General features: G+C 38.4%; 1 non-coding gene across 1 annotated transcript; it reads right to left on the bottom strand.

The window, feature by feature from the left end:
* Nucleotides 1-7,628: 7,628 nt before the first annotated feature.
* TRNAS-AGA (transfer RNA serine (anticodon AGA)) lies at nt 7,629-7,710 on the bottom strand. Its single transcript has one exon. It is a non-coding gene; the product is annotated as a tRNA-Ser (tRNA).
* Nucleotides 7,711-7,945: the final 235 nt, after the last annotated feature.

The raw sequence follows: 7,945 nt of genomic DNA, 5'->3' as shown, positions 1-7,945 counted from the left end.
CGTCTTTATCTAAGTTTACTCGCGTAATATCTTTACCATAAAGTTCTTACTTCTCTTTCCACCTTTAAGAATGTTTTTCTGTTTCATAAGATATTACTTTCCTGTCATTCATAGTTTTTACAGTTTTCCTTCGTTATCTTCAGGTATTCTTTCGCTTTCTTCTTCTTTTACATTCCTACTTCCTATTCCTTGAAAATTCTTATTATACTCAATTTACTCCCTCCGCCATGTTTCCCTCACTGTTTATTTTAGCTTAGTTTATCAAGTGTTTTTGTATATTCTTCTCCGGCGGTTCTCATTTTCCTTCTCGTACGGAAGCCAGTCTCAACTTCTCATAGGTGTCTGGGAAATGATGGGAGAGGGATAGGAGAGTAGGGTTGCGGAATTAACGTGGAGAGATAACCATCGAGTTTTGCAGTAAAAATAGTTCAATAATAGCTAACACGTTGGGACTACAAACACTATTGATGCGTAGGTACATATGGAAAATTAAAGAAAGGTTCGGTTATAGGTATCTTAGCGTAATAATGCACAGAGACCCTGGAATAAACTCCGAAATGTAATGGTTTATGGAACGGAATATTATTTTTAAACCCCGTAAATTAACTTTTAAAGAATAAAACCTTATTCTGCGTCAGAATAGCATTTATTAATCAAAATAATATACTTTCAGAAGTACATAAGTTGAAGAGTCATTTGTGAATGACCAGTGCGTATATGGCCGCTTGAATGTTTATAAGCCGTATATTAATATTGGTAACTTTTAATGCCATTTTTTATCGATTGGCTTTTGCAATGACGTCATTGAATGGCTAGGTATTCCATTTAAGTTTTTAAAACTTCGAGGACCCTTGAATAATTTTGCAGCATATCAGGCACGGCACAGGAAAATATGAATTTTTGGAATAAGCACTGAATATACTAATATAAATGGACTATATTGGGCTAAATATTACTTTAGTTCCTTATAATTAGGTACAAAGCCTTAGATTATGAGGATTTTCACAGAATTTACTGCAGTAATGTATGGTGTAGGCGTAATTCTTTCCAATTATGGCGTTGCATCGTTGAAGCATTAATCCATTTGTAATGCAATTACCTCAGCTGTTTCTGTAAGTGTGGAATTTCAGGATTTCACAGCGTAAAAATCATACGCCTTGACCGGGATCTCAGTGCACATTAGCGCCCATTCTGATTCAACGATTCTGTTTCAGTAACTGTCACGGCATCTTCTTCAGCTCTTTGAAATGTGGAATTAATGTATAACTTGAGGGGAAATTGTTGTTTTCACATTGGAACTAAGCTCTTGGTGAAATTATAAACAAATGTCAAAGGCATGAGTTAGGCTTTTTGATGTTTCATCTACTGGTATTTTTCGTTTCAAACCTCAAGCTAGAGCCATTTCCTTTGTTCTTATCTTGATTGATGAAGCATAGTGCTTCTTCAAGCAATTACGTCCTTTTTTCAATGCTTCTTGCTCTGTAGATATTGGTGACGTATTTACATAGATAATTGATATTCTTGTTGAAATATACTGTTCATTTTAAAATATTCGTAATGGGAAAACACGTGGCGATAGAGTTGGCGGCTGAGTGTGTTTGGCGATGAAATGCGAAAAACCAATGCATAGCTTTTAATTTTAAAAAGCTTGTATGTAATTTATACAACGTATTAATCGACGTATGTTTGACAGTACGGATGGGAGTAGTAATTGTAAGGAGTCGAGAAAGGTAAGGAAGTGAAAGATATAAATAGCAAGAAAAAGGTTATAAAAGATTTGGTGTTTTCCCGGCATATCAGCTGCGTAAATTCCTCTCGGGTCCTCCACAGGGTTATATCGTCCATATTGGCCGACGTTTCGATGTCCAACTCGGTCATCGTCTTCAGGGCTTCTGAAGCCCTGAAATCATTCAGAAGCCCTGAAGACGATGACCGAGTTGGACATCGAAACGTCGGCCAATATGGACGATATAACCCGGTGGAGGACCCGAGAGGAATTTACGAAGCAAAAGGTTGTATTTATTTCAGGAAAGCTGTACACTTTTTTTTTACTTCTTACATACTGCTCTGTTCTTACAAACTTCTTTCACCTCTATCACATTCATGCGTTGTCTAAAAATTTAGACTATTTTGTTCACTGTTTACTTATTTATATGAAGTGTCATACAGTTCGCCTTACAACGCCTATCCTTCATCATTCGGTCAATGTCTACGTTTGCGCGCCCGTTTCTCTACAAGTGAGTTTACAATTCCTGGTAAATTTCACAAATGGAGTCTACTGGTGTAAACAAAAGGAACAGTACTTGCTGTTTCTTTACGTTACTCGGTGTATGGATTTGAAATATTTATGAGGGTCGTGATGGTGCGATAGCAGGCCCGGGACCCCGAGAGGTCAGGATCGGATCACAGAGATGACAGCATTTCTCAGTGGCATTCACGTCTCTCTCCACCTTCCTCCATTCCCGGAAGATCCTAATCATCCCCAATGGTGTAAATGATCTTAGCTGTTAGTCGTCTCCCTTAACAACTACTACGATTTGAAAGTTTTACATTGCATTAAAGGCTTTTCAGAGGACTTTTAATTCGACCTGTAGCTTTGAGGAACAGTCCCTGGTGTGTGAGTACACGGTATATATGTTCATCGCCTCTAGTGTTGTGGTGCGGGGAACTGTATGCAGGCCATTTGGGTATTCCCTTCAGAGGATATTATCTTGTTCAGAATGGTCAAGGTGGACCCAGGGTATTGCTAGGATTTGGTTTCGCGTATGTTATGCTTTCGGATACGTGCCAAATGACCAAATGACGGGTAGACTGCCTGTTGGTGTGAATGCTGCATTTGACAAGATCATCAAAGGCTTATTTCCTCTTGATAATCATGCATCCCCTTCCCATCATTGCTTTTAAATACCAACAAAAACCCTCGGACGATCTAAGGTATGGGTGTTGTAGTTGGTACAAGATTGGCCTATCGAGAAAAGGACATAGCGACACTTGGAAAGTTAATGGAAAGGAACAAGACTTCGTTAATGAGATGATAACGAGACTAGTAGGTGGATGTGCTTGGGAAAAGGTGTAATTTTTTAATAAATTGTTATGGTATAGTATTAAGATTAGGAGCTCGTGACATATACGCATCAGCAGTCACGGTGTAGGCTCCATGCTGATTGGGATGTCCAAGAATACACTGTGTGTAAGAAAAAAAGGAATAACTAGTTACCTTGCATATTCTATCTTTCATTACTCAAAAAAGTAAAATTAAAAGACATTAGCGGTGTTTTTCCCATAGAAAATGTAAAGGGAAACTAGCCCGTATAAATGAACTCGGGCTAGTTAATAACAAACACTTAATTTAGACACCATAAAAAGTGTTGGTATACATGTAAAATGCCAAGTGACTCAGGTATCAGTTAGATTATATTTTGGTTAGGCACAAATTCAGAAACAGTGATCGCACCGCTTCCCGGGATTGGATGCGGACTCAGGCCACAATTTAGTTGTTATGAAATGTAGCGTCCGTTTAAAAAAGATAAGCTAGGGGCGGCGGGTTAGAAAATGGAATGTAGAAGCATTAACTGGATTAACGAGGAAGGAGTACCAGCAGACTGTAGAGAAAATTATGGAGAATAGTAAAGAGCTGAGTACTATCGAAGAAAAATGGGAATGCATCAAGAAAGGGATTTCGAAAGCCGCAAAAGACACTATAGGAACCGTATACGGGAAAAGGACAAGGAAACCGTGAATCACGGATGAGATGATTACAAAGATGGATGAGAGAAGAAAATGGAAGAATGTAAACACAGAGATAGGCAAAATGAAGTACAAAGGAGTAAATAATAAATTGAGACAGGCAACAAATAAAGTAAAAGAAGCTCTCATAAAGTAAGAAGCAATAATTTTTTTCTTTTACTTTTCCTCTGATTTTGAAAAATTTTATTCCATATCAATTGCTCGAAAGTTGCTATGAGTAGAATTTCTTCTTATGCATATTAGCCACGAACAAATGGCATTCGCTTAAGGAAAACACTAATTTAAAGTGCTCATTTAGGAAATTCAGAAATTAAGTATTTATGGGGTTACTTCCAAAGACTAGAAAAATTAACTTCTTGAATACCATACGCCGGGAAAACCTGAGATCCTTCAAAATTAACTAAATTTGGGAAACGGTGGATGGCACATCCGAACGACTCCCATCTTATATTATGGATGCGACTTATTTTTATGGTTATCTTATTTCAGTTTCTCTAGCGTTTTCTGCATTTGTTTCGAAAACGATGTGGGTAATGCATGATCTTCCTTGACTTAACTGGGGCCTGGGAGTCGTCGTAAGCCCAGGGGTTGGACCTGGAGGAAGCGGTTTGGTGTACACCACGTGTTATCGATTGGCAGTACTATCCAACCATGTTTGGTTCATTCGCCCTCCCATCCTTCAGTGGCATTTTCACAGTGCCACGTTCCCCTTTACCCTCATCCTGGCTGAGGAATGATGGGGTTTGATTCAGATACTGGCCCCGTTCTCATCGCAATAAACAGTCGTCATCTCTTGTCCTAGGGCTTTGGGATGGCGGAAATGACAGTCTTGCCATCAGTACATTTCACGAATCATTCTTGTTTTTGGCGTTTTAATTATTTTTTCCGAACGATTCGATTCCAGCGGGCGATTGTATTTTGTAATGTTTGCCCATGATCATATTCACAATTACCTGTTATCAACTGCGAGAGTGTGTGGCAGGAAGTGTCACATGCCATGAGTTTGGTAGAAATAAGTCCGTTAATGGGAAATTTGAGCGCGAAGTTTAGACTTTTAGAATCATTTGGACACATTATTTTCAATTTTATCACTTTATATAGATGTATTGCTGTGTGGTGCTTGGATATTTCTTTGATGTTGCGAGTGCACTGACTCGATTGATGCATTTGATATACCCAGTACCGCATTGAATGGTGTGAAGTGTGGCATTCCATGATGGTCAAAGAGGTAGTGGTAGTTTTCCACTAAAAATGTTTTATTACCATCAGTTTAGATAGATTACTTCATTTAACGTCAGTGCTCAGTTTTTTGTCGCACATTCGTACCAGTTGGCAATTGAGAAAGGGATAGACCAGGGAGTATCAATTCGAGAAATAGTTCATTATTGCGATCCTCATTCCGGTTTCTAATCTGTCATTATTTGCGCTGATTACCTGTTGTTGGTCGCTTCATGTTGCCCATGCTTTACTTTGCAAATCTACGTACTGTCTCATGTGTACCATATGCGTTTTATTCATCGAACATATTTTGTATAAGTGAATTGAAAGCTTATTCCGAACTCAATCGCTGTCTATGATGTAGGGTTACAGTAAAAAATCTGTACTTAAGAAAAAATCAGGTTCAAATTTTGTTGCTTGGCACTAATCCTGGGCTGTCATTGGGAAAACCCTGTGGAAATGACTTTCCCAGACCCTGCCGTCGGTTTTTCAGCACGAATAAATGCAATGTTCAAAAGTTAACTGTTATTAGTTAATAACTGCTATATTGCATATGTATAAGATGGAGCATTGTAGAAATATAACAGGGGAACCTTCATGGAGAAGAAATTCATATGAAAAATGAGGACTCGAAGGATTGATGGGGAGTAGGTTGATTAATTGAGGTATGGTGGATATAGCTATTCGGAAGATATTTAATTGCCCTTAATGGCACATCTCTGATGCACCCAGTCCGAGTATGGACACATTCAAATCCATTGCGGTTAAGCCAACTGGCCCACTACTAAACTTGATCGCGGTGCGTGAGAATAAAAGGAACCCGTGTTATGTGCGTGGGTGCTATTTTGAAGGAACATTTTGTGCGTCATGTGCTCCTGGAGTGATGAGTAGGGAGGAATGGAAGAAGGAAAACCTGGGGATGGTAATCACCGGCACCACGCCCATTAGTTCTTAAGTGGCTCCGATTTATGCTAGTTTTGTATAATTGTACGTTATTTTAAACGATTCCGACAGGAAATTTATTTCGCGAATAATCGATGAAGCATGTATGGTGAACACGGTCTTCTTTTCCTGGCAGAAAAAAAAACTAATTTAAGATCGCTCCTCTTATATTCGATATTTTCATGCTCAATGTTTTGGAGTCCCATCATTACTGAAGTAAAAAAAACAATGTATCTTTCTACCGAAGTTTTTATTATGCACTACTTAGTTTCAACGCATCGTCGTCATACTCAGTACTTTAGGATGATGCGATGGCCGATGCGTTGAAACTTGTAGTACCTAGTTGAAAATTCGGTGGAAATATACATTGTTTTTTTTACTTCAGTGATCGCTGCTCTTATTTATCGCAGCGTGATGGGTGGTCAGAGCCAATGGATCGAAGAAAGTGGATGTAAATTGGCGAGTATCCGTTCCCTATGGCAGCGTCACGCCACGAAGAAGAGAAATGCCATCCATGTTGATATTGCGGAAAGCATGATTCTTCTATTGAAACAGGCCAACAATGATTCAGTAAAATTGTGATTCCGACTCCTGTGAATTTTTAATCAGGCGTATGGTGGATTTTTGGAGTGGATCATAATCAAATAGGTACGAGTAGTCGTCACATGTAATTCATTTTCAGGACATCATTTTAATTACCACCTTAATTAGCTCAATCAGCAGACAAAATTCACTGCTTTACCCCCACCTCCTTTTGCGCGTGAATATTTAACGAAAATTGTAATTATCACCATAGTCCTCATGTCCTTGTGATGCACGATGTGTGGCCCATTTCCATGTTTTATGTCGCATATTTAAAGCATGAATTAAGAATGAGGCCCCACAGGCCTTGTGTGCATTTGCGCGTTAATGCATTTTTATTTTCGTAGACGTTGAAAGATTGATAGCAAGGTATTTTTATATAAATACGCAAAACGATAAATTGCAAATCGGAGGTTTGTTTATTTGCACCGACTGCCGAAAAATTTCGAAAGTGAGAGAACTTGAAACTGTTGGTCATTTTTTTCTGTCATTTTGCATGCTAGGTTATTTGCCATCCTTCGAGGTTAAAGAGAGGATTTTTTCCCCCCTGAGACTTTTTCATGAATGGAAGGGTGTTATACGTAGGAAAATGATATCAAATTGGCAGAGTGATACCGAAAGGACTTGCGAAACCAAGATCCAACATTATACTAATTTGTAAATCTTGATTCTGGGAAAAATTGTCATCTTTTATGCTCGTTATTAAGTTGTTCGGTCAAAGCTGTTAGGAAACATTACGAAGTGTGTCACATTTTCATGTCTCTCTCCCCTAATGTCACCCCACGTTTCTTTATGCCGTAATATTGTTAAAGGCGGCAACGTCAATTAGTTGTACAGGTACTTACTGCGTGGCTAAGGCTCGAAAACCCAAGGGTGTTTTACCTGGCTCACAAACATTGTCAAAAGAGAGCAGAATGTGATGTAAAATTATGAATAATAACATAATAAGGATTAGTTCCATATCCCAAGGGATGAATTTTTTTTTTTTAAATACGGCTTACTGTACATGTATTTCGACAAGAGATGGTATGATAATAGCACCACGCTGGAGCTTGGTCTGTTTGGCAATATGTATCAAATAATTGCATAATATCTGCCGAATCATTTAAAAATAAAGGAAAAATTCCGAAAAAAGTAACCGCAGTCGGTAGGATTCGAACCTACGCTCCCAGAGGGAATCCGATTTCTAGTCAGACGCCTTAAACACTCGGCCACGACTGCTTAACGTTAGTCGTGTATCTCATTATTATATTGATTTATTTGAATGTTTTCAAATTTTTTTACAACATTGCACCTTCAATCGAATCGTATTCGTCCTAATCAGTGCTAGTAACATCGCGAAGTACATATTACTAACATTTCTAAGTATTACTGTCTGCAATTGCGGCTCTAAGACTATATGCTAATCATCCAATCGACTTACATTTAATACACCGTTTACGTATATTGTTATATT

This window comes from Hetaerina americana, unplaced genomic scaffold, assembly GCF_022747635.1.
Source record: "Hetaerina americana unplaced genomic scaffold, ioHetAmer1.1.p SCAF_4, whole genome shotgun sequence".
Taxonomy (NCBI): Eukaryota; Metazoa; Arthropoda; class Insecta; order Odonata; family Calopterygidae; genus Hetaerina; species Hetaerina americana.
Note: the sequence above shows the minus strand (reverse complement) of the source record. Positions and strands in the feature narration are given on the sequence as shown.